The sequence below is a fragment of the Neophocaena asiaeorientalis genome, unplaced genomic scaffold (genome assembly GCF_003031525.2).
Source record: "Neophocaena asiaeorientalis asiaeorientalis breed wild unplaced genomic scaffold, Neophocaena_asiaeorientalis_V1.1 scaffold31, whole genome shotgun sequence".
Lineage (NCBI taxonomy): Eukaryota > Metazoa > Chordata > Mammalia > Artiodactyla > Phocoenidae > Neophocaena > Neophocaena asiaeorientalis.
Window position 1 is genome coordinate 3,556,616 of NW_020175320.1, and position 27,834 is coordinate 3,584,449.

General features: G+C 37.9%; 1 protein-coding gene across 1 annotated transcript in view; it reads left to right on the forward strand.

The window, feature by feature from the left end:
- CTNNA3 (catenin alpha 3) overlaps nt 1–27,834 on the forward strand; it is a 1,528,699-nt gene that overhangs the window by 935,952 nt on the left and 564,913 nt on the right. The window lies entirely within an intron of this gene.

Genomic DNA, 27,834 nt, shown 5'->3' on the forward strand with positions numbered 1-27,834 from the left:
GTTGGCATGATGGCTGTAATTGTGGCATCCTAACATCCCAAACAAACAAATAATATTCTCCACATGGAAGAACAGGAGGAAAGAACACAGTAATGTGCTAGAAGATTAAAAAACAAGATCTGCTTTATAAGGAAAAGTTCTCTAAGGGAGGGCAGGATCAAAACTCAGAATTTACTATCTAGAACCTGTAACGCATGTTACTCTTTTTAACAAATCTGGCAGCCAATTCAAGGCTAAAAATGTCAAATACAATATAGCATGGACCCTCTCTTGGCATCAGGTTCAGGAAGCAGAGAGCATCTTACTTCTTAGCATATAGCTCCCTCATGCCTTCTCCTAAGAGAGAAAAAAAAAAAATCTCACTCAGCCTGGCACTACACCAGAAACACTGAACTCTGCTCAGAGAAGAGCTTCAAAATCTCTTGTTTGAGAGCTTTTGCGTAAAGGTGCATGTGAGAGTATAAAGAAGAAACACGGTAGAAACACGGATTGTCTTTTAAAAACTTCAAAAAGGACAATTTTGGCAGGCAACAGTTTCACAATGGTCTGTAGAATACTTGCTTGCTCTTGGGAAGAGGCTAAATTGCAAGCTAAAAGGATTCTTTATTTCTCTGTCTCTCTGTCTTTCTAGCTCTCTTCTACTTCCCCTCTCCCTCTCTCCCTCCCTCCCAGAGTCCTTCCTTCCCTCCCCCTCCCCCCTCTTTTCGTCTCTCTCTCTCATCTGAATTATTAGAGCTCTTGAAGCAATTGAAAGTCCAGACCTAGCAGACTTGGCACAGCATTATTTCTTATCTGTTATATCCAAATATTGTCATAACAGTGATCCAAGTGCTTTATGTATCTGCCAAACGTCTGACTCTGGGGAGAAAATAAAGCAGTCAGTGTGTATCGTGGGTTAATAAAATGCACACCAGAGGCAGACTTGCAGTATTGGAAAGGGTGTCGGACTTCATCTAGGCCAGCCTGTCCTCTCTGCCCCTAGGTCTGAACTCCTTCCCAAACGCCCCTTCCCTTGGCTCAAACACCTCAGACACTGGAACTTCACTTGTGAAACTCCCCCTTCTGTTTCACCCATATTTCTCGTGGCTACAAAAATCTTCATTCTATCCAGCTGAAATCTACCTCCTTGCAGCTTCTGCATATTGGTTTTAGTTCTGCTCCCTGAAGCTACATATTAAAGTCTTAATTCCTTTTCCATATGGCAACTATTAAAGTACTAAAGTAATATTTATTTGCTGCTGCTAGTCTGATTTAGGCAAAATATCTTCAATTATCGAACTCTTCCTTATATTTCAGAGATTCTGGACCCTTTGCTGTCCTGCTCACTTTCCTCTGGACATGACTTATATTAGCTGTCCAAAATCTCTGCCACTTAGTAGCTGCTTGACCTTGGGAAAATTAATCGACTTTTCTGAGCCTTTGTTCCCTCATTAGGCCATTGAAAATAATAAGTCATGACCATCTATGCACTACAATTCATGTAATACAATTAACATAAAAAAATCATTAAATACTCAAAAAATGTTTACTACTGCTACTACGACTACTATTCGTACGGTAGTATGAGACAAGTCTTTGCTTTGGTTATTATACTTCTATTATTGAATACTGTTTGCTTTTCTGTAAGTCCCAACATTCTGTTGGATGGTATAGAGCCTAAAGTGAGTCAGTACTTACATAGCTTTTACATACTTTCTGCCATCACTACTCCTAAAAATGTACACTTATATTTCTAACTCAGGAAACATACTGGGGTTTCGACACTCCTTGGCGATTCTTCTGTAATTCCCAATCAGTTCTCTCTCTCTCTCAGATTCTCTAGTTGTTCTTTCAAGCCCATTCCACTTCCTCAAACTTTGGGTTCTACTATCCCTTCCTCACTATCAGATCTCTCCTCCTTCAACAAGAAAAGTGAAGCCATTAGACAAGAACTACCTCCGTATCCTTTCACCAAAACTCCAACCGTACTGCATCCATGTTCATGGTTTCCTCCATTCTGCCCATTATTCTGGAATTTTCCCTCCTCACAGTGCAAAGCTAGGTTAATTCTTCTACCTTCCCTGCTCTCATCCCAGGTACCTTGCACATTTTAATAATTATCATTTTCTCTCTCATTTAGTTTCACCATCTTTCTCTCTTCTAGATTCTCTTCATCAGAACTAAAATGTTCACATTTCTTTCTTCTTAAATCTAAAGTTTAGTACCATATTGTGTGTATATTATGATTCAAAAAAGAAAGAGGAAAAATCTTTTTAATCAACCTCGCTAATGTCTTTAAAGAGGTAACTGTACTTGTTGCTTCTACTTTTTACTTTACCTCTTACCCACACCTTAATCTACTATAATCAGATTTCTGCTTTACCCTCCATTAAAACTGTTGCAACATTTGACAAGTACTGTTCAGTCATTCCTTCTATAAACACTCTTCTCTCTTGACACCCATTATGTCACACTCTCCTGGTTTTCCTTCTTCCTCTCTGGTTGTTTCCTTTTAATCTGCTTTGTGGATGTTTCTCTGATTTCCAGCTTTAATGTTCTTCTAAATTTTGTCTTAGACTCTCTTCTCCCAAAGAAAGTCTACACACCTTCCCAGAACAAGCTCATCCATTCTTGTGAGTTCAAAACCCAGCTGTATGTGCATGGATCTCAAATACATATCTCCCATTTGTTTTTTCTTTTTCCCCCTGTACTACCCAGAAGTCAACACATTCACATTAGAACTTGTTATGTTTCCTTCTAATCTCACTGTAAGACTGTGCTTTTTCCTCTGTTACCTCTCAGTGAATGGTATCTACGTTCAGATTATTTCCAAACAAAAAAGGTTGGGGATCATCTGTGCCTTTCTCCAATCAATTTTCTTGAATCCAGCTAGAATAATTCTTGTAATGTACACATTTTAAATTGTCAGTGCAATCCAGAAAGCTTTTCAGTTGCCTTCCCATTACACCTATGATAAATTTAGAGTAAGAGTCACTTGTCTCCAGTCTTTCGGTAGCATTCACATGTTCAACTCTTTCTTCAAGATCCTGGCTGCAATATACAGAGCTATCTTGAGCAATTTTTTTCTGTATGACATTATATGAGTCATTAAGTTCTAAACTCATGTGAAACTCCATGACATTAATTCTTTCTTTCTGATATTTGTTTTACCCTCTTCTGTTAGACACTCATTCACCATGGCAAACCAGAGTGATTTCCCACAGAGCTTTTGAAGAGCATCAGTCACCATGGGCAACACATGGGTCCCAACCCCAGATCAATTGAATCAAAATCCTTGGGGGTGGACCCAGACAGAAATCTTTTGTAAAAGCTCTTCTGCTGGTTCTAATAAGCTGCCAGGATATAAAAACCACTGGTTGAGAATTGCTAAGCTAGGGAGGATGCATAAAAGCAGAGTCAATGGGGTGGAAACATGGGATTTAAGGTGACAAGGAGGAATCACAGCAGACGTAAAATTTTTTCAGTTTCGTAGTGTTAACTGCCCCAAATTTTTATAGGGTGTTTGAGTCTTTGGAACCGGCCATTGAGGGTACAATTTAGCTCTCTAAACCCTATGCAGATAGTTTATCTGTTTGCTATTCTCTGAGCTCATTAACATTTCACTAGTGGTTTTTAAACAGTACTTTTCCTCTTATTTTTCCTCTTATTTTTAAACTTATATAGAGTTCATTTTTTTAGAGTTCTTTTTAAAACTCTGCATATCTCAACTGCTCTTAAAAATTATTCAAATGTTAATTACATGGTGAACCATTTTTATAGTCTTTCTTTCCCCAAGCTCAGTTAATTAATAACTCCATCCTGTCTGTTCCCACAGTACTTTAAACAATTATTTATTTGTACTTACTTTCTTATATTTTGATTTTTTTGTTTGCTTATCAGTTTCTTACTCTAGACTCTGATATCCTTGAAAGCAGAAAGTGTCTGGTACATAATAAATATTCAATAAATATTGCTGGGCTGCAGGATAAGTGAACAGATAATGTATACTTTGACTCTTCTGGCTTACGGTATACACAACTTTTACATGTTTACCTTTGCTTTTAAAAGATTCATTTATTATTTTACCAAAATATGAATTGAGCTCATCTTACATGTTACGTCCTGTGCTTGGCCCTTATTTCTATCTCGGTTTTGTTCATTTTATATATAATCTTTTAGTGGAGTTAGAGATATATCATTTTCCTAATGTTTTCCTGTTTATGATGACAGGATTTTTTTTTTTTGAAAGCCTTTGAACCTTCTCAGTCATATTTTTACATAATTTGGAGCCATTGAGTTATACCTACTGTTTCTGAACTTTTTAGAATCCACTGTTACTGTAGTTCTGGCTATTACAAACCCTAAAGTAGCAAGGTAACTTTGCTCAGGGTATCCACTGTTTCGATCACAAATTCTTTCTGATCAGTTAGCATGGGATTTGAAACGAACTTCTCTTGTTATTGCCTTTCTATCTGAGCAAGACTTGTAGAGGACACTTTTCGCCAATGGGAACCCAGCGACTGAAGCTCAGGTCACTGCTCTGTGCTGCCTGTTTCAGTTGCAGAGTCTCGATCAGGAAAAGCCACATCACTTTTCTCATGTTCGCCTGGAAGTTTAGAGTACACTCCAACAAGATCACTTATTTTCCTCTCTCCTTTCACCTTTAGAACTAGATGGCTTTATACTAATTGAACAACAACTCTCCATTTCTTTCTCCCAGTTATGCAAAGATGAGTTAGTTCTAAAGATCTGCTGTACAGCATAGTACCTGTAGTCAATTATACTGTATTGTGCGCTTAAACATTTGTGAAGAGGGTAGATTTCACATTAAATGTCCTTACTACAAACACACAAAAAAGGGGACACAAGGAAACTTTGGAGGAATGGATGTGTCTATTTCCTTGATTGCGGTGATGGTTTCATAAGTGTGTGCATTTCCAAACTCATCAAATTATATATATTAAATATGTATAGTTCTTTGTACATCAATTATACTTCAATAAAGATGTTTTTTAAATGATATGACTTCATATACTTAAGAGGTATTTTAAAAAGTAGAGGGCTTTAGCAGACTACTAACCCAAGTTGCGTGTATTTCCACACAGGCATAAAGTTCTTGATAACCTCCTACATTCCTCTCACCACCGCCCTCCACCCCAAAACACACATAAAGCCAGTACTTTTATTTAAAACAGCCAAGCCTTCTATTGCTATATTTGAATTATTGGTTCCATTCCAACAATACTCTGATGACTACATATTTAAATATAACTCGTTGTGCTATAGTTTATTGTTTATTGCTGACCCATTAATTGTGCTTGGGTGTACCCCCCCCACACACACAGACACATACAAACACATACACATGTATGGTTTAAATAGATATCCTATTTTTCCTATCAGTCTTTCTCATCCTGAATTAGTTTTATCAGTTTTCTTCCAATTCTGTAATGTTATCTGTGTCTGCTCTGTTATGCTTTCCTTCTCCAATTTCAATTTATAGTCCCCATATGGATTCATAGGTTTAATGCAATTTCTTGGAAATCCCAGCAAGTTTTTGTAGACATACATGATATTATTCTAAATTTATATGGAAAGGCACAGCCTTAAAATAGCTCACAGACTCTAAGCAAAGGAGAATAAAGTGGGAGGAATTACTCTACCTGATATTAAGTTTTTACTATACAGCTGCAACAATCAAAGCAGTGTGGCACTGGCAGGGAGATGGATATATAGATCAAAGGAACAGAATATAGGATCCAGACATAGATCCACACACATGCTTAGCTGTTTTTTGACAAAGGTACAAAACCAATTCAAGGGAGGAAGGATAGCCTCTTCAACAAATGGTGCTGTAGCAGTTTGACATTTATAGGCAAAAAACAAAACAAAACAAAAAAACCTTGAACCAGGTCTCAGACCATACACAGAAATAAACCCAAAATGGATAATAGTCAGATGGAAATAAAACTTTTTGAAAAACTAGTAGAAAATCTTTGGCATCTAGGGATCTAGGGCAGCATCCTTAGACTGGATGCCACAATCATGAACCATAAAGGAAAAACTTTCAAATTGGATCTAACAAAATTAAAAACATTTACTCTGTGAAAGCCCACGTGAAAAGGATAAAAACACAAGCTACAGAATGGGAGAAAATATTTGCATTGAAATATAAACATATCATAGAATTCTAGTCAGTAATAAAAATTAATGAACTATTGATATATGTAACAAATTGGATGAATCTCCAGGGAATTATGCTCTGCAAAAAAATCCAAAAAACCCCAACAACAACAACAAAAATCCTTATGGTACATACGGTATGGTTCCACTTATGTAACATTTTGAAATAATAAAATTTATAAATGGAGGACAGGTTAGTAATTGTGTGGGGTGTAGGAATAGGAGGGGTTTGTGTATAGTTATCAAAGGGCAATAGGAAAGATTCTCGTGGTGTTGGAAATGTTCAGTATTTTGACTGTGGTGGTGAGTATACAAGCCTACACAGGTGACATAATTTTAAAGAACTTAATCCATACCCACCCACCCCCACACACAAAGAGTACAGGTAACACTGGGGAAATCTGAACAAGATTAGTGGATTCTATCATTGTCAATATTTTGATAGTATAGTTTTATAAAATGTTACTACAGGAGGAGGAAAGTTGACAAAATGTCCAAGGGATGTCTCTGTATTATCATAACTGCATGTGAATTTACAATTATCTCAAGAAAGATTTCAATTAAAGCTTATTTTAGGTAGTAGTATAGTATTATGTTGTGTGAACACACCATAATTTTGTCATTTTCTTTTTGTGAAACAGTTGAAATATACTCTACTTGAGATAATCTACATCTTGTGTCTATACTTTCTTCTTTGTGTACAATTTACTTGAATGTGTCATGATTTGGGAATAAAATATATTTAGAAGTAGAAAAATAGATAAAACCAATGTGGAATGAAGGCAGTAGGTTTTGTGTCTTTTTTTACAGTGGTTAATTTTGAATTTATGAGGAAAGATAGCAAATACTTGTAGTTGTTGATGAAGTGAATTAATGAACATTGATTTACAGCAGAGAAAGCTTAGGATAAAGTATTTTTTAGACCCTTTTATGTATTACAACAGATGAAAATATAGAGCACAGGACCTTGGGTAATTGTCAACTAGTTGTAAAATATAGTTTAGACTTGTTACCTAATTCCATCTACATGGTTTGGTAATTATGTTGTCACCTCTGCAAGAAATAAGATGCCCATAAATAGTTTCCCATTTATAACTTATAATGCAAGTATAGCTATGTTTACAAAATTTTCAAGTTCAAAATCAAGTGTTGACGAGGAATAGATTCATTTAAGGAATGAGAATTTGAAGTACATTAATACTGTGCTCTGAGTCACAAACAAGGTCATCGATTACCAGACAAGCAAAGTTGCTATTTTTATGTCCTCGACTAGATGTTGCATTCAGATCACCATAGAGTTAAGAAAGAAAATATTTTCTACTTGGAAATAAAATTTTATTTGAATATGAGGATAAGGTGGACTCCCAACTGTCAATGGTAGGATTTACAAGTTTATCTTGTAAATTATATGATCGTGGTTGTTTTAAATCACTAAATTTCAGGATGATTTGTTATTTTTCATTAGCTGACTGGAACACCTGTGGTTTAGTTTTGTTAGTATCAGATCTTTGTTATCACCTGATATCTATATCTATGTATCTATGTATCTATGTACAATATCTATCTATCTATCTATCTATCTATCTCTATCTAGGTTTCTCTTTACATCTAAGATTTGAAAAGGTCTTTTCAATGGTCTGCTTAATGAGTTGGGTGTTGGCACAGGTTGTTCCGTGAATAATCACTAGGACTTGTCTGGGTATACCCCTGGGATTCTAAACTGGGGCCTTCATCAGCTGAGATATTGACTATTTTGTGTTATTGAAGAAATTCTGCAAGGATGTCACTGCAGAAATAATAAATCAAGTACTTAAAAGTGTGCTAATAAGGTTTACCTTGCCCTTTATTCTCTAATCCCTGTATACAGAAGTTTATTGTTAACTGCAGTCTTTCAGGAATGTTTATTATATGTACTTTTGAAAATGGCAGGCATTTATATTTATCACCCTGTTTGGAAATATTTCTAGCCAAGGAAATAGTTGAGTTCAGGTGAGCACACAGGTGCTTGTATTACAGTTACAGTACACTGAATAACAGTGGTAGGTGAAGTGCATTGTAGCAAATTGAAAAGTGGAGATATGCCAATGCTGAATTTCTTGGCAGTGATTCAGACCCAGCAACACTGCACAGCTGGTATGTAGGTGAGGAATTTTCTACCTGAGCTGCTGATTTTCTGTGAATATATATGGTATTGCTTAAATGACCTAGTCATATTTTCTGTGTGTTTGTGTGTGTGTGTGTGCTTTAAAGAAATATTGCCGGTTTTATTGGAGACTTTTCTGAAGAAAAATGAGAATTTCAGTTATCTTTCTCTTACACTGTGGTAGTTTAAATGACACATGGGAAATTGGGGATAGATGAGCCGGACCCAAAGAACATACAGAAGTAAGCTACTTTCTTGATCTCTGTTGCCTTTTATCTGCATATTATGGCACTGAAGTGTAAGCTATCTGCTGCCCATTTTCCTACCAAGGTGCTTTTTCACAGAGGGAGGCAACAGGCTCAAGTTCTGTATTCTCAAACCTTAGCCTGGAATTGGCACTTTTACTCATAAATTCAGATGTGTTCTACTGTAGCATTTCTTTGTTTACAGAGTTCCTACAAGGAATGAGAAGCCTGTTGGTTAGAAGAAATAATATGTTTGGCACAGATTTTGAAGTGCTATTAACAATGAGACAATGGTGTTGACCTTTACAATTTTGCCAGATGCAATTTTAACTACTAAGACTCATTAATAATTCTAGGGTGAAGGTCCTGGATTCCACCACTTAAGCTTATCTTAAGGTATTTTTCTCATTTTTCATCACAATTAAAAAGAGCAATGGGAGCATATTAAATATGTTTCAAGTAAAGCTATAAACTTCTCTGCAGTTTTCAAGTTTAAAAAAAAATCTGTTTTGAGAGATCAGACAACAACTAAGATAATCTACAGATATTCTTGCTATCGAGTGGTGCATAACAAATCATCCCCAAACGCAGTGACTTTAAACAACAACAATCATTTATTGTCTTTTTTGTTTTCTGTGGGTCAGAAGCAGTCACAAGCCCTTACTGAGATTCAAGGTGAGGGATCATAGACCCCACCCCTCCGTACAAAGAATGATAGACTCATTTTTAGAAAAGCATGTGAGACGAGATATGTATTAGTTTGGCCATCTTTAGAAAATACAGTGTGTCACGGCAGGCAAATTTGTTTTTCCATAAAGAATCTCCACACGGTTGGTGACTTCATCAAACATATAGGTGTATATATGTAATGGGATTTACATCTTTTTTTTAATATATAAATTTATTTATTTATTTATTTATTTTTGGCTGAGTTGGGTCTTTGCTGCTGCACGTGGGCTTTCTCTAGTTGTGGTGAGCGGGGGCTACTCTTTGTTGCCGTGCGCGGGCTTCTCTTGGCAGTGGCTTCTCTTGTTGCGGAGTACAGGCTCTAGAGTACAGGCTCAGTAGTTTTGGTGCATGGGCTTAGTTGTTCCGCGGCATGTGGGATCTTCCTGGACCAGGGCTCTAACCTGTGTCTCCTGCAATGGCAGGTGGATTCTTAAACCTCTGCACCATCAGGGAAGCCCCGGGATTTATATCTTTACACTTACTATGGCATCAAGAGTAATTCTCAACAACACTAAATCAGTCCTCAAAGGAATTACTTTAATGACTATAATTTTCATTCCTAAGGATGGGCCAAAATTTAGCATGTACAAAACTGTTCCATTTCTTTGTTGTTATAAATAACACTTGACTACACACATACATCTATTTCTAGATAGAGTGATTCCTTAACTGTAACATTTAGGAGTTGCATTTGGCTGCAAGTAACAACGAATTTTCAAAAGAGGGTTTTCTTCCCCACTTATCCAAAAGCTTAGGCGTTGATGATTGCTGGCATAAGTTCATTTACTCAGTGATGTTTTCAAACATCTGGGGTCTTTTCGGATGCCTGCTGTGTTAGCTTTGATATTGCAGCCCTGCTGTTATCTTCTCTGTATCCAGGGTGGGAGGAAGACAAAAGGGAAAATGTCAAAGAAACGTTTCCTGGTGAACCTTGGTTATAAATGGAGGAAAAAACAATTATTCCCTGAGAAATTGTGCCTAATCTCATTGGCACATGGCCAAGCCGAACAACAAGGGAGAGAGAAAAAGTATTTTCTTTTCTAAGTATTTTGGTTTTCTTAATTAGGTTCCCTGGAAATAGACTGTGATACAGAACATTGCATTCAGAAAGTTTATCGAGGTGTTATTTTTGGAGATAAACCTATAAGGAAGGGAGGAAGGCAAGACTAGATAGAGAAGCTAGATTACAATGTAGTTGCAACTGAGGTCTCACCTGATCTGTTGGGAGTCCTGGAACTCAGATGACTCTTGGGAATTGTCACAAATTGAGGCAAAGGGGCTGAACTTTGTATCTGGTTCATGCTGTTATTAACTGTGAATGCCTGCTGGGAAGGGGCATTGCCTTGGGAAAGGTAGTTTCCTACAATCAAGGGCTGTTCCTAGTGCGGGACTAAGCTTTGGATGATCAATAACAGATATTCCCTGCAGCTGGAAGATAAGTGCATCCATTCTGATGAGGGGATCTGGCTAGAGGTCCACACTATGCACTAGGAGTGGTAGAAAGGCAAAAGCAAAGAGGAGTTGAGAGTAGGCACTGAGTGAGCCAACTTATTCACACTGACAGTGTGTGTTTATTCTTCTGTATTTAACTGCGTTTCCCAAATAGTTTATACTAAGCACACAGTCATTTTAAAGTCATTAAATTGTGACACTTTATATGTATGTGTTGTATATATAAATAAATATATATATATATATGCAAAGGGTTCATTCATAGTGTGACAGGTGTTATAGAAAAGAAGTCTTTCTTTGAATTATCCAGAAGTTTTATATGATCATAGTGATGAATTAAAGGTGACATATATGAAGTAGAATATTTGACTGGGTAAAATTTATTAGGGTCACTTGTTTCTTTCACACATGTACTTATTTAACCATTAAGTGGCACACAGTATTAGAATGATTCTTGTTCCAGATTATATCTTTTTAAACAATTATGAACCTCCAAGCCAGTATATGCACAGTGAATTCTAAATAGATGCTTCAAAATTAATTTTTTGCTGCAGATTTTGAAAGAGTGGAGAGTTAGAAGGATTTGAATTTTTATTATTGAGTAATTCTCTAAGAGGTATGATGTGTTGCCACTAACTTAATGTAGGACATTACATCAGGTGGATAATGAGACCTTTGAGGTTAGTCATCTGCATGGCAGATGTTGTAAGTAAAACACAAGATAATAGCAGAGAGAGTTCAGTCTCTGGATCCCAGTATCCATACTGCCATGTCTTCTTTTCAAATCAGATTGCTTCATATTTTTATTAGAGCATCCTCCATTTCATCTGTACCTATTAACAGAGTGTAGGTAAATCTGATTACTTTACTGGACCTACTTAAAAAATGGCCACTGTCACTAGGATGCAAGTCTTGAAATAATAAAAGAGTTTTTTCAAAACTAGCTGAAACACTCAGTGTACCTCATAATATTAAACTATATAAGCAATTACAATTAGTTACTTTTTCTGTGGTTTAACTAATCTACCACAGCATTTGAGTCTTGCCCCTCAGGATTTCATTGCTCCCAAAAGACTGATGCAGTAAGTGTGGTACACTTGCTGCATTATGACAAAGTATTCTACCCAGTTTACTAAACACAGATGTAGAACTAACCCCTAACTCACAAACTCTATTAGCAAAACAACAGGAAATGAATGATTCACTAAAAGGGAAAGCAGATAAATATATTTTTAAAGTACAAAGAGAGAAGACTCCACATGGCTTATATATTATGCTTCATTTACCAGAGAGATGGTCAAGTCATAGAGTAGAATGAGGGAAAGTGTGAAGCAATCTTAGAATCTGGAAGATAGAAGAATTGGTGAGAGGGGGAAGACGTGTAGAGAGAATAGGAGTTAGAAAAAAAAGAGAAAGAAAAAAAATGATAGGAGTCCAGAAATCAATAAAGTAGCTCAACTGTGGCACCTGGAGATTGGTACCAGCTGTGATGTCGCAGTTTAGTTTAAGAAAAGGGAAGATGATAGGGTGGCATTGGAAAAAGGGGACTAGGTGTGGAAGGTGAATGGAGGGAGATAGCAGGGACTGGCATTAGTCTACTTATGGGGAAAGAAAGAGCAATAGATTCTGAGGTCCATTGCTGAAGGAAGAAAGGAGAAATCCTGCATCCATGTGAAATAAATAGGTTGAATAGAATGTACTGGAAAGGAGGAGATAAAGAATTGCACTGAGTTACCAATGACTCTTAGAGATGTCTGAAAAGCAAGTTTAAAAGTAAGTCATTTGCAGAAACGATTTCTAGTTCTTTTTTCTTTTTTTTTTTGCGGTACGCAGGCCTCTCACTGTTGTGGCCTCTCCCGTTGCGGAGCACAGGCTCCGGACGCACAGGCTCAGCGGCCATGGCTCACGGGCCCGGCTGCTCCGCTGCATGTGGGATCTTCCCGGACCGGGGCACGAGCCCGTGTCCCCTGCATCGACAGGCAGACTCCAAACCACTGCACCACCAGGGAACCCCTAGTTCTTAATTATATAATTCACCGTTTAGGAAGAAATTATGGACAAAGATCACAGGAAGGATTTTGCTATTAGCTAAAAACCCCTGCTGAGGAAGCCTGTAATGGCATGACTTAGATGGAAGTTTTTTCTTGGAAATGTAGGAAGTGGTGCAGTTGACAGTCTTGTCTTGTTCCTCCGCTGGTGGAGATGGTAATGAGAAGTAAGGGTCCCAAGGGGAGGCTGCTGGAAGGAAGAGAGACACTGCGCCTGGACAGACAACGTAATTAGCGATGGCTGTGGCTTTATGAAGCGAGGACAGCTGCCCGTTAGTGTTAATTAACCAGCAGGAGAGAGATACAAGGTGTGGATGTGCTTTCCGAAGCCTGGCAGCCTAAGGCAGGATGAATCCACAGTAGTCTGAGGCTGAAGGTGAAGTAGCAGCAAAAGAATGGACGGAGCTTTTATTGGGCATTCTCTGTTTCTGGCTACTAAGCATTCAGGGCTTTGTACCCTCCTTTCAGTCCCATGAGGGAGGCCGTCATTAAGGTGACCATCTCATAGGCAAGAAAGCCCACCCTCTGCCCTAAAAGCTAGGACAGGAAGCAACCTGTCTCCTGATCTCTGAAACAAAACTGCCCACACTGGGCAAAGGCAGAACATGGTGGGATTTCTTCCTTCAGAGGCTGAACCTGACAACATTTTGAAAGGCTCCAGATGCAGTACAAGCAAGCCAGCTTCTTGAAGCAGGGTCAAGAGATGGACTAGATGTTGCAAAATGCCCTCCAATTCCCATGGCTCTGATTCGAGACCTTGAAGCAGTGCTGGTGAGGATCCGGCCTGGCCCGTGCAGCCATGTGGAGCCGTGTGGCTGATGTGCACACAGTTACCTTAGGTGAAGCACCACTTTCTTGAATTTGATTCAGGCTTCATATTGCTTGATATGAAAATTGAAAACAACTAAATACATAGGAACTATTCCATTTCTATGTTTGTAACAATAACAAAATTTAACTTTAGGTTTTTGGAATAACATTAGTTTTCATTAGACCATTCACTAGTTATTAAAGAGAATTTTAAATTTTATCCAGAAATTTCTGATTTTTATTATCCAGAGATCTTCCAGTACTGAGATTTATTAAAATTTTTATGTTTTCTATTAACATGTACCTTTTGACAAGGTAGTCATATTTGTAGTTTAAAAAATTGTTTGTTATATAGAAACTATTGTTTTTTTTGGTTTGTTTTTGTTTTTTGCGGTACGCGGGCCTCTCACTGTTGTGGCCTCTCCCGTTGCAGAGCACAGGCTCCAGACATGCAGGCTTAGGGGCCATGGCTCACAGGCCCAGCCACTCCACAGCATGTGGGATCTTCCTGGACCAGGGCACGAACCCATGTCCCCTGCATCGGCAGGCGGACTCTCAACCACTGTGCCACCAGGGAAGCCTTCTTATTTTTCTTAAATTTTATTTTTTTGCCATGCCACACTGCATGTGGGATCTTAGTTCCCTGGCCAGGGATCCAACTCATACCCCCTTCAGTGGAAGCACAGAGACTTAACCACTGGACCTGCGGGGAAGTCCTGAAACTATCTTTCTTTAAGATTCTTTAAAATAATCCAACTACGTTTTTTAAGGCTTCATTGCATTATTTACTTACTCTGAAGACCATCAGCAATTAGTTTTTTACTCATGTAATATCTTGTTTTCTGTATTTATATCTAAATCTTTCATTTCTTGAACCTTGGAAACTATTTGTCCCCATCTTCTGTTCTTTGAATGTTGTCGTTAGCCCTCTATAAACAGGTCAATCATGAACTTTGTAGCGAAGATGATGTGAAAAATATTTTATTTGCAATGTTGGCTTGAATTTATCCAATTTGATAGGAGTTTTATGAGTAACGTTCCTTGCGAAGTCTTAGAACAACAAAGAGAGGTAAGATGATTTCTGTTGTCAAGGATTTCACAATTTAATCTTGTGCAGATAGAAATAACATATTGGTTTGCTCCAATTAAGGAAGGTTAGTAAAATAACGTTTCTTTCTCCTCCTGTCTCCCTCCTCCATTCTAGACCTATTGGAAACTTAAGGGGTAGTTGAGATCAAACATATTATAACTCTTATCTTTGTCAAATTTATAGGGGCATAAATCTTTGATTTTCTTTTTGTATTATATCACATTATTTAACTAACCCCACTATTTATCTTGTGATTTAAATCCAGAACCTGTTCAAGGAGCCCTCAAAGATTCAGGGAACCCAAGGTTGAGGGGACATAGAAATCATAGTATTTAATCACCAGTATACATTTGCATATTTTGCTGGGAACTTCATACTCATACACACAAACACAAACATGCTTACCCCACTCTCACTTCTCTGTAAACACACACTCTCTCACATACACTACGTGTTCTTTTGATTTGTCTGATTCACTATGGGCCATTTATGCTGAGAGATAAGAGTCTTTCTCCGGGTTTATATAATTCTTGTAATTTTAAAGCTTGTTTGCCTGTGTCTCTCAAAGTTAGAATTTAATCTAAACAGATGCCTGCAAGACAAAAAAAAAAAAAACAGTTGCACAGGTTATTGTTTTGATATCTTCCAAAATAAGTGAGAGGGGAGTCCAGAATGATACCCCAGGCTTCTGGCTCAGGAACTGGGTGGATGTGGAAACTGGTTCCTGAGATAGGAGACTGAGCAGAGGGCCAGGTTGTGGCGTAGGATTAGAAGTGGGTGAGTTCAACTGTGAGCACGCTGGGGCAGAGCATCATGAAGGACATCCAAGAGCAGAGAATGCCACACACCACAAAGGCACTAGGGACTCAGGAGACCTCCAAGAGAAGGTTTCTGCCATAGGGAACTCTAGTCCACTGGGAGCTAGCAAATGAGAAAGCCATGAATTACAGAGAGACTGGGGAGTCACAGAGTAGAGGTATGTGCCCTTCCCACCCTCCCTCCAGCACACTGGACCTCTGTGAGCGCTGCGGATTCTTCACGCAGCATCCACCTCCCTGCATTTGCCCACACTGCTTTCTTCCTGGAAGGTGTCACTTCTCACCTGCCCCTCTCCACAGGCGAACTAGAAGCCCTTCGTTTCCATAACATTCTGTAATTCTACCAGAGTCATTATGCTTTACTGTTTAACTCTTTTCTCAATAAACTATCAATCCCCTGAAGGCAGTGCTGTCGGACAATTGATTACCAAGTGTCACTCTGCTAAGAGACCCCTTCTTTCAAGAAAGCAGGGCATAATGCATCTGGGTGGGGATGTCTTGATTTGTCTGGAAATCAGATAGTCTTGACATATCCTTGAAGTTTATACAATTCAATTAACTTTGCAGTGTGTGACAACTTCTTTTTCCATGATGGCATTTGAATAGGGTGATATGTACAAAAAAAGTTGGTTCAGAATTAAACTAACTGAAAAACTTTATATTGGCTATAGCATATTCTGTCTGTCTTTAAAATAATCAGTTCTCTTTCTGCCACTTAAGAGGTCAGGTCACTGGCTATAAAACTGCCTTGAAGTTTGATGTCAATTTCAGTGATAATGAAGGCCGATTAGAGTATTTTTTGACATGTGCCCTTTACACACTGATCCTATTAATAAGGACTTATTAGACCTGCACGCTTCACTTTGTACTTAATTTTCGGGAGACAACAAAGTATATCACTAGTTCAGGAAACGATACGTGATCTTGTTTTTAATTTATAGTTTAGATTTGTTTTGTCTTTTTGGTAGTTAAATAGATTTTATTTGATGCTGTTTATTATATTACATTAACTTGGCAGGTGGCACATACTTTTATCCTTTGGGTCATGATTCTGAGGTGAATAATAGCTTAATTTAGAGAGGGACCTTGAGAAAACTGTCTAGTTGGTTTTACCCTTATAATTTACATTGCATATCATTATGGTGTATGTATATTCATATACAGTTATATATTGTTCCAAAATAAAAGATGAGAAATGTGTTTGGTAAAATGGGACTTCTAGAGCAGTATACATTGCAGTCCTCAATTTGAGCTATGTAACATATACTTCAGATAATTTATTAGAAGCAATACTCTAATAGTCAAACCTGTTTAAGTCCTGTGCGTGCATGCGTGTGTGTGTGTGTTTTCATCTCATTTGTTTCTTTTGTGATGACACATCCTGACACAGCATACTAATGACTGTTTTTTAGAATAACATTGACATATGTCCACTTAGACAAATGAATATTTTCATCTTTAATGAGTCATTGGAGAGGAACAAGAAGTTCACATGCAAATTTGAGTTGAGCTGGAGAGCAAGTAAGATAAGAAAAGGAAAAGAAATGTAGGACTGTTATAATCCCTTAATCACAAGAATCATCACCTCATATCTATTGCACACAGACACAGGCACGCACACAGACACACACAAACACACATACACACATACCCCATGCGTGGAATGCCATTAACATTCCAAACAAATTGAATTTTTATTCATTATTAAAATCACTTTTGGGTGGTCTGATTTTCTCATTGGCAGTGGGCTTTGATTCATTTGATATTTGCCATTATATTAAAGACAACATGAGGGAAAACCAATGTCTGGTCTTCCTATTGTGAATTAGCAATCATATTTGTGAATCATTTTAAATAAAACAGTTATGAAACAACCCAAGCTATTTTCTACCTAATAGCCCTTAAACGTTATATCTGTATTTTCTGGAAACCCTATTTGTAATTGATTCTGGATCCTCAGATTTTGCAGTAAGTGTCATGATTAAGTGTCAGGGAAGCCCTAATCTTGACTTTTGAGCAGTATTCTATAATTTTCTTTAATTTTCTGTAATTTGACCTGTCTCAGGTTAAGAATAATTTATTCTATTCATAGCTCACTAAGACTTTTGTTTGTTTTTGTTCTGTTTTAGTTGAGCTTTGTTTTGTATTAATAAGAATATGGGGCTTCCCTGGTGGTGCAGTGGTTGAGAGTCCGCCTGCCGATTCAGGGGACGCGGGTTCGTGCCCCGGTCCGGGAAGATCCCACATGCTGCGGAGTGGCTGGGCCCGTGAGCCATGGCCGCTGAGCCTGCACATCCGGAGCCTGTGCTCCACAACGGGAGAGGCCACAACAGTGAGAGGCCCTCGTACTGCAAAAAAAAAAAAAAAGAATAAATTAAAAAATAAGAATATGCGTAAAACTTTATCAAATGCTTTTCTAAAATCTGTTAAAATATAGTAAAACAAGGAATTTCATTGGTAGTATTTCCCAATCACAAGCCACTGTTTTATTCCTAGGAGAAACTGCATTGTTTTGCTGTATTATTAGTCTTTAATTACATAGTTAGAGTTAATTTGCGAATATTTTATTTAGAAATGTGATGTTTAAACTAAAAACAAAATTGCCTGATAGTTCTGCCCCCTGCCTACTTTCTGTCTAATTTTGTTATCAAGTTACACAATCAGTAAAATGTGATCATTTAAATGGAAGGGGGCTTAGAAGTCAAATAATTAACCTGCTCATCTTATAGATGGATAACCAAAGACAGAGAAGTAAATGGTTACATTAGCAAAACTAATATCAGAGACAGGATTGTGTGATTTAAGATTTATAACATTTGGGAGGCAATTGGAGATGCAAAGTCTTAGAGGATATTAAGTTCCTTGGCAATCGTTTGTTTCCATGAAACAGCCTGACTACCGTCACCACTAAGAGGTTCACCTACCTCAAGCTTCCTATCCTACTTAGAAACTACAGTTTTATTCTCTCTTTCATGTGTCCCCTGAAATAGGTTATGTTTCTTGAGATTTGCTTGTGTTGTCTTTGAGTTCTCCGGCAGTTCCTAGCCCACATCATAGGTGCGTAATCAATATTTGTTACTTGATGAAACTGTTTACCTGCACCTTGCTATGCACTTTTATAACACAATTCTATTAGTTAAATATTCTACAAAACTCATAATTCATGGTCATTTCTTGTTACTGCAAGGGGCAGCGCAGCAGCATTGTCTGACCAGGAGGAACAGAAGAACTGGCTTGCTTAGCCAGAGGTCACTTGGACGCCAACACTGAGATCACAGACCCCCTTCTACACTTCTCACATTAAGTCCCAGTGCTCTGAGCTAGGCTTACCTGGAAACAAAGCATGTGTTACATTAGGTTCTGCTGGAGATACTAAAGCTCCTGGGTTTGCTCCTGGGTTTGTTCGTGCCTCTTTCCATCTGCCTTACTCACCAGCATTTGGCAGCCAGCCTGCGTCCTTTGAAGAGTTATTTTGCTTGATTAAAAATAAATAAATTAAAAGCTAAATTGGGAGCTAATCAGTTGTTCCCAATTTGATATCTTAAGTGAAACTAAAACTCGAAAGAAGCTGCCTCCCAAGCTTTGTTAAGTACAATGACCAGGCTAGAAGAAAAGTGTGTTACTTTTCTTTGAGGTCCAACTGTCTAAGCCTTTGTGGAATATTGCAAATGAATTTCAGAGGGAAATTTCATTTCCCTTTCTCGCTTGTCCTGAATTTCTGCTGCTGCCTCCTCCCTCTAAACTCAATTTTTCATCCTCTCTTTGGGGATGATACATTCGTACGCATACTAATCCATGCACTCATGCATTTATTCATCCACTGAAGGACTATTGTTTGGCTACCATATATCAGGTACTAGAAACTGAGGGTCCAGTGATGAACAAGTAAGGGCCCTGCTCTTATAAAGCAGAAGAAATGGTCACTAATCAAATAATCTTTTCAGTAAACGTATAATTACAAATCGAGAATCAGGCTCTGAAGGAGAAACCTGACTTGGTTAGAGAGGTCTCAGTGGTGGGTAGGGGATGCAGTATTGGTGAAAAACTTTCTAAAAATTCACTTGGGAGCAGAGACCTGCAGTTAACTATGTCTAAGTGGTGTAAATGTGGCAATGAAGGAGGAGGAGCACATCCCAGGCTAAAGAAAACAGCATGTGCAAATGTTCTGTGGCAGAAGGAAGCATGGATAGTTGAAAATAGGTTGACATAGCTGAAGTAAAGAGAGAAGAAGAACTATGGGTGATGAGTCTTGGACCAGTCTATAGAGGACCTTGTAGGGAAGGGAATGTGGAGTGGGAATGGGAGATGATGATGGGGGAATCAAATTTGCATTTGAAAAAAATCGTCAGCTGCAGTGTGGTGAACATATTGTAGAGAAGGCACAGCGGCTGAGAATCAACGCTAAGTCTGAATGAAAAAATAAAACTGACAGTAAACTTGACTAGGGTGGGGAGCAAGAAAAGTAGATGGTTCAGGAGATGTTTTGAGAGAGGAAATCAAAACAAATGGATTGATGAGGGAATGGGAGTGAGTATTGTCTAGGCAGCCTCTAGCTCTCTGCTTCGTGTCACAAGACACGTGGGGCTACCTCACCACCTACACTGTCCTCTGTCCACACTACACTAGTCTGACCATTATCATTCTGCCTCAACCATCAATGGCCCTCTGTGTGGCTGAATCAGTGAATAATTTCAGGAATTACTTACTTGACTTCTTATTATTTGATGGTTGAAACCACCTTCTGAAAACTTCTCTTCTCCTATCCTCTGTGACATCAGAGTATTGTGGGTAACCTTCTCTATCTCTGGCCACTTTTTCCGAGACTCATCATAGGTTTATCTTCTTCTATCTGCCTAATAAATATTGGTATCTTAAGTACTCCTCTAAGAATATTTACTCCCTACTCACACACATCCAATTGCTATTGATAAGCTAGCAACTTCCTAATTAATATCCACTGTAGACCCTTCCTCTCTTTTCCTTCTTCACAAGCTTTTGTGAATCCTTATTCTTTTCTAAATTCAGAAAGCAGTCCAATCTTTTGTAAATGCCAGGTCACAAATAAAGAACTTGTTTTAGCTATACTGTTTCTGTATCCTTACTTCAAGTGTTTATTTGTATCTTTGCTACAGATTTGTCAGATTTTGACTTTCCCAATATACAAACAGTCGGACTGAAATCAGCTCAAGGCAATTAAGTTTAATGACTCAAGGGCTTTCTTCCCTCAAGTATTTTCCTCCATAACTTAAAGTAATGATACTAACCTTTATACTCATGTAATAGATAATTAGAAACTTTTTTTTGATGAGGAAGGGGCAGAGGAAGGACATGGTTTCCAATTAAGTTGTGCTAAGCCCTCTAAGATATACATTCATTGCATTTATTAAGACACAATAGAAGATATCTATTCATGATAATTCAATTTCCAGGTGAACAAAGATAAACTATTTTTTAATTTATTTACATAGACTGAATTCTGTTTTTAGGATACTTTGGCTGATAAAATTTTTTTTAAAAAATACATAATTGTCTTTACCTTCTAGCAGTTTAGTATCTGAAAAATACATAAGTGAGTCTAGGAAGAATAAAGTAGGTGCTATACTTGTGGGAGTATGAATTATGATTCTGGGCGTCTGAGAAGGGTTTGTGGAGGAGATGTTATTTGATCCAGACCTTAATGTATAGGTATGAATTTAAAAGAGCACGTGACAGGGCTTCCCTTGTGGCGCAGTGGTTGAGAGTCCACCTGCCGATGCAGGGGACATGGGTTCGTGCCCCGGTCCGGGAAGATCCCACATGCTGCGGAGCGGCTGGGCCCGTGAGCCATGGCATGTATAACTGATTCACTTTGTTATAAAGCAGAAACTAACACACCATTGTAAAGCAATTATACTCTAATAAAGATGTTAAAAAAAAAAAGCACATGAAAGGATGGCTTTTAGCTTACAAAAGGATAAACACAATTGCTAAATTATTTTCTTCAAGAATTAGATGTCCTTTTTTACCTGGTCTGTAAAATGTTCTAATAGATATCTAGGGATTAGATATTCCAAACAAGACAGGTAAAAACACTTTTATCTATATGTGCAGGAACTGAAATGAACATCTCCTTCTCTGCATTTGCCCCTGATACTAGGGTATCCAGGTTGCCTAAATCCAGAGGCAGACATTCGACTAGAAAGTGCCTTCCACTGAAATGATTATGGTTCTGCATTGCCAGCCTTTAACTTTGTTGAGAGTAACCATCTGAAATTAGTGCATAAGCGGTGTGTAAATTTCTGGTTCAGTACTACATTCAGTTATAGTTGCATGCAAGATAGTATGAATTTGGGTTACTTAAGTAGAAAACAGAAGAGACTTCATTTGAAGATACAAGGTAGTGCACGTAAATACAGGCGAACTGAGAGAAGAGGGCTGAGATTGGGTAGGAACAGGAACTGCTCCAGGACTCCATGCAGGAAGTGATGGATATGCCCACACCAGGGCCAGGGTTGGACTACTAGGAGCTTTGATTAACTGTCATACCAAGATTTCACACCACTGGGTTAGAGGAGGAGACAGTAGTTCTCCAAAGGGAAATCAGAGTGTTATTGACAGAAAAAGGAATGGATACTGAGGAGAAGGCCAGAGATTTCTCCTACACTTGATTTTCTTCTTTCCTGAGTATTTTGATTTTTAAACTTTTCTCTATTTGTTATAGACTAAATGTTTGTGTCCCCCAAAATTCATATGTTGAAATCCTAACACCCAAGGTGATAGTATTCGGAGGTAGAACCTTTTGAAGGTGATTGGGTAATGAGGGAAGAACCCTCATATAAGTGATTAGTGCCCTTATTAAAAGAAGCCCCAGAGAGATCCCTCACCTCTTCTGCCATGTGAGGTTACAGCTAGAGGGTTTATTCTATGAATCAGAAAGCTGGTACTCACCAGACACTGAGTCTGCCAGCACCTTGATTCTAGGCTCCCCAGCCTCTAGCACTGCGAGAAATAAATTCTGTTGTTTGTAAGCTACCCAGTGTATTTACTTTTGTTATAGCAGCCCTAATAGACTAAGCCCTGTTTCTCAGGTGGTAGTATAGGTTATTATTTCTTGTCTCTAATTTGTGAAGCCTTTTCTATGACTCCTAGCCTCTTCCATATATATTTAGTTCATACTTCTTGTAGATTTTCACCCCTTTACATTAATTTTCAGGAAGGAGTGTCTATCCAAACAAATGAAAATCAACCCAAAGTCTAAATATGTTTCTGTGTGTTGTATGTATGTGTGTGTGGACGGTGGTATATCAGAATCACCTGGGGAACTTTTAACAGTTGAATTAAACGTATTTTATACCTCTGCTAACGTCCACCCGTAGACATACTTAATATGTCAGAGTACCTTGGCAGAGGAACCTGGACTTTTCTTTTAATAGCTATACTGGTGATTCTGTTATGCTCACCATCTAACTTAACCCACAAGTTGAGGACTACTAATGAAGATTTTCTATGAGCCCAACCTTATTTCTATTATTGAAGATATTTGACATTTTAGATTCTATAACCACTGTGAGAAAGTTGTTGAGAGAAATATTTCACCTCATTATAAGGAAGAACTTCTTAACTTGTGTAACTTTGGGCTACCCTGCAACGGGAATAGGCTGCCCTGCAAAACAGTAAATTCTGTCTCTGAAAGTGTTTACACAGGAGTTGCATGACCATCTGCCAGAGAGGAAAATGAATGAAAATGAGACAGTGACCTTTCTTCCCCCTTGAGAGCTAAGATACACAGTGACATGATATTACAATTAACTATGTGAACTATATATAAACAATGAATATGCAAAAATGGAAATCTCACCAAACATCAAAGTTGGCTTCATGTTCCTGAGAAATCATGTCGCAGGTAAATATCTGTGTGAGAGCTCCTTAGTGACAGAATGAGTGATGTATAATGAGCAGCTGTCCAAATAGTGAGCTTGTTCCTAGCAACGGTACCATTTCAGTTGTCTAAAATGACTTGAGAGGACAACTAGTGCACCTGAGATTTCAAATAACACTTGATATTAGAATGTTAAAATATAGCATGCTCTGGTATTCAGTACTTTTAAAATTCAATCTCTTTATCAGCTCAGAACAGAGTAATGATAAACAGCAGAATTAAGCTTATAGCATGGTAGACTGATTTAAAGGTCATTGAAAATACTCCCACTCTCCAAATATCTTTTTTATAGCTTTCCTTGATACTGCCATTAGTGAGTCATTGGTGGTGAGGGGGTCAAGTATGGCCAACTCCCTGACCTTGATGGAACTGGCCTAGCTGGCAGGGTTTTATGAAGCCAGGTTCCAGAGCAGGGGATTTCTTACTTCAGAACATGGGTCAGGGAGTGAGAGGTACCATGTTCTATGCCAGGTGAAGGGGGAAAAGTCCAGCAAATAGAAAATATGGCAGGGACATTCAAAATTGGTATACAGAAACTGAACTAGGAACCAGGAAGAGGAGAACAAACACCAACAAGATGGTAATAAATGTGAATTAGTTCAAGAATTGTCTGGTCAGGCTTTTTTGTCTACAACTTTTTTTTTAATAGACCTGAAAGGGCAGTAAATTCAAGTTTAAAGCATTTAGAATGAGATATACATCTTAGAGGGCACAAGGACTGGTGAGATGGAAAGAGGCTCACAAGTGAGGTGCTGATGTTAAAAAATCACTCCCCTCTGAGTAACATGAAAACATGTCCCTGTCTGAAATATTTTTAAAATTTGACTTTTGCAATTATTAGAGTATCAGCAATTATTTTAGTGATATAGCTTAATCTTTTGTAAAAATGAAAGAACGTTGTGTCCTGGCCTTGTCTTTTTTTTTTTTGCGGTAAGTGGGCCTCTCACTGTTGTGGCCTCTCCCGCTGCAGAGCACAGGCTCCGGACGCGCAGGCTCAGCGGCCATGGCTCACGGGCCCAGCCGCTCCGCAGCATGTGGGATCCTCCCGGACCGGGGCACGAACCCGTGTCCCCGCATCGGCAGGCGGACTCTCAACCACTGCGCCACCAGGGAAGCCCTGGCCTTGTCTTTCTAATAAACTTGTGAATTTACCTGAGTGTGCTTGGTGTCATTTATTTAGGATAATTTAGGCTCTGATTTTCTTGGTCTTGGCTAAGGATATAGCACAATAGCAATAAAAAGTCTGGTCAGTCATTTCAATGCAGGAAACTTTTCATTGCTTTAATTCAGGATGGCATAAATAGCACACACATAGCCTTGATTAATAGTCTCCCTGTCCTTGGATAGTTTGAGTATGTCTCTTTTCTCTGACTTTGTTTTCCTATTTATACAATAGAGGATCAGAGGTCACAAATTGGTGAACTATGAACTAAAGTAAGTCAACAGACTGTTAGCTTGGTTAAGGAATTGAGTTTTTCCTTGTATTTCAGCTCATTTTAATGAGGCCTTATGCCTTTAGGCAGGGCATACACACTCACATTTGCCTGGGGCACCACCATGCACCCTAACCACTGTTATATCTAGACGCTATGTTTGTATTCCCTGCATGAGTGCTGTAAACATTTGAATTTGTGGCTCTTTGATTAGACGTTTTGTCAAATTTCTTTAGACTCCTAAAGTTTTAATTCTATAAAACCTCCTGAGAAAGTGAGTGTTCTTTCCCACCCCCCATTAATAGAAGGGAGATAAGCTGGAAGGAAATTGATACATGGTCAGGGCTACCTGGTATCAGGCTATCTTCACAAACTATCTCATTTAATCCTCAAAGTACTCCAGTGAGATTGATACTATCATACCCATTTTATAGGTGACAGAATGATCTCAGAGATGTTTTGCCCATGGTCAGAAATTTTATTAATTGTGGGAATTGAGTTAAAACCCAGATCTATTTGTATCCAAAACCTCTCTGTGAACAGTTTTCCTTAGTGGGCAAAAATTTTTCACAAGGATCTCTTGAATAATGAAACTTTACACAGACTTTTGAAACACTGTCAAAGTTAAATGTATAAAAGCTGTCAGATGTCCAAATATCTCAAACTGTTTTATAAAATATTTTGTTTGCATGCTGTTTTCTTTGACCAATAGGGAGTTGCCTTCATGCTATGCTGGGGAACATATCTCACTGCCTAAAGAGCCACGCAGAACTTAGGAATATTGTTAGAAAAAATTTGGCTTTCATTTACACATTCATGTGACTTAGAAAATATGTCACAAATCACTCAAATTAGAAATGTAAAGCGATTTTTATCACATAACTTTCTCTATTTGGTCGCAGAATACTAGCTATCCTATAAATTCAATTTGTTTGTATAAAATATCACTAAAACTCCACAGGCCTTAATCTGGAAATAGTACTTGATTATCTAGAAAGTTTACCTGACATAGAACAGTTCTGGTAAGAAGTTTGGGTATGTCTGAATAAAGGAAGACAGAAAGAGTGTTAATATAATGATTAATTGAGTAGAAAACTTTGAGGTTTCTGAATTTTCAATTGAGAGTTTTGTAAGACTTAAGTCTTCTAATATAAACAGAAGCTTTGTGTTTAGGATGATTTTTATGTTAACATTAGTCACTGAATTGGCTACGATAAACATGGAGACCAGAAAATGTCCAGAAGAAGAATGTGTTTTTAAAAGGGAAAAAAGGTAAAGATGAAACATTAAAAATAAAGTAAAAGAGTGTCCCCACCCTTCCTCCTGGTAACCTCTAAGTCTGTGAGTCTGTTTTGTAAATAAGTTCATTTGTATCATTTTTTTTAGATTCCGCATATAAGCAATATCATATGATGTTTGTCTTTCTCTGTCTGACTTCACTTAGTATGATAATCTTCAGGTCCATCCATATTGCTGCAAATGACATTATTTCATTTTTAATGGCTGAGTAATATTCCATTGTGTATATGTACCACATCTTCTTTATCCATTCCTCTGTTGATGGATATTTAAGTTGCTTCCATGTCTTGAATGTTATAAATAGCTCTGCAGTGAACATTGGGTGCATGTATGCTTTTGGATTATGGTTTTCTCTGGATATATGCCCAGGAGTGGGATTGCTAGATCATATAGTAGCTCTATTTTTAGTTTCTTAAGGAGCCTCCATACTGTTCTCCATAGTGGCTGTACCAATTTACATTCCCACCAACAGTGAAGGAGAGTTCCCTTTTCTTAACATCCTCTCCAGCATTTATTGTTTGTAGATTTTTTGATGATGGCCATTCTGACTGGTGTGAGGTGATATCTCATTGTAGTTTTGATTTGCATTTCTGTAATAATTAGTGATGTTGAGCATCTTTTCATGTGCCTCTTGGCCATCTGTATGTCTGTTTCTTTGGAGAAATGTCTATTTAGGTCTTCTGCCCATTTTTTTGATTGGGTTGTTTGGGATAGATTGGGAGTTTGGGATTGACATGTACACACTACTATATTTAAAATATGTAACCAACAAGGACCTACTGTATAGCACAGGGAGCTCTGCTCAATATCCTGTAATAACCTAAATGGGAAAAGAATTTGGAAAAGGATAGATACATATATAACTGAATCCTTTTGCTGTACAGCTGACACAACATTGTTAATCAGCTATGCTCCGATATAAAATAACTTTTTTTAAAAAAAGAGTGCCTATATAGAGTACCTTTCTGTGATTTTAAACTTTGGATTAACCAACATTCATCTGATTTAACCAAAAGATTGAGGCAATAATTTAAAATTTTTACTTAAAACAAAGAGTGCTCAAATTTACAGATAGCTATTTTCTGCAAGTGCAGTACATATTATTATGAGACATACTAAATCAGTTAGACTGCTAAATTTTACTTTCTGTGAGTGGGGCTTTGGGAGTGGGGGAGAGGGGCAAAGAAACTGCTGCCCTTTTCAGATAATTCACAAATGTGCTAATTATGTGTCAGATATGAAAGTTGAGGCATTGTGACCTTCAAGCCAACAAAAGACCTTTTCAAGTAAGCCATTTCCATGTATATTAATAAAGTGAACAATGCCGTTCCCCAGTTAAATAATGTATGGCTGCTATTTCATATGTAAATGCAAACCATGGACTTGTTTCACTGTTGACATATTTAAAGTAATGCTATACAAAAAGAAAAGGCTGCAAATCCATGTAAGTAACAGTTTGTGGTACTCTACAAATAGCCATCCAAGGATATGTTTGTTGTTCGCTTCCACTGCATGCAGTTTAAGTGCAGTTTCTCTGCAACTGAAGGCATTTTGGATTTGATCAGTAAAACTTGCCATGTGCTACAGTATATAATAACTAACAGAGATATTTGGAAAGTGATTGTCAGAAAAGCAATCTGTTTGCAGTGATGAAGACAGCAACGTATTTTGTAGATTAGAGAAAACA